Consider the following 682-nt stretch of genomic DNA (forward strand, 5'->3'; position numbering starts at 1 on the left):
AATATCGTTCTAGTATTATTTGCTATTTTATGCGGAGTCGTCGGGAAATTATACAACGATGAAACGCTGCTGATCGAGCATGAGGTTGCGATTCAAACGAGCACAGTATCAGATCAGATAACGTGGAATAAGGAAATTAGTATATTTCCAATTTTTGATAAATTTGATTCTGTGACCAACAAGCCACCGACATCTCAGATTGTGCACAGGGGACTACATGAAGTTGAAACTGATGATTGTAACGTCAAGGTCATTCCAGTAGATACTTGTGTACTTCGTCCAGCTCAGTCGTCTACCAAGGTTCCACATCCCCCATCAAATCCACCAAAATCGAGACCAAAACGATCGGCAGAGAGCGTTTCACCTGCCGAGAAACAGCATGAATTTGTTAAAATAAAGTCGCCAACAATATTGCCGAGGCTTCCGCTACATAAGATGAACCACACAAATATTGCAAAAAAAGGTGTCGCGGGTAAACAGATCGCAACTGCTATAGCATCTTTGTATAAACAGGCAAAGAAGAAGAAAATGCATTCGACAACATATAAGAAGCAAAATAACATTATGTCTCCCCCTCCCAGGCAAGTGAATGTTGTTGGGAGCAATAGAACACGGGAGTTTCGAGTTCCTCCGCAAATCAACAGGGCGGAGATTGCATTCGACAATCCTGAAATACGAGATG

The sequence above is a fragment of the Apium graveolens genome, unplaced genomic scaffold (genome assembly GCF_009905375.1).
Source record: "Apium graveolens cultivar Ventura unplaced genomic scaffold, ASM990537v1 ctg5691, whole genome shotgun sequence".
NCBI lineage: Eukaryota > Viridiplantae > Streptophyta > Magnoliopsida > Apiales > Apiaceae > Apium > Apium graveolens.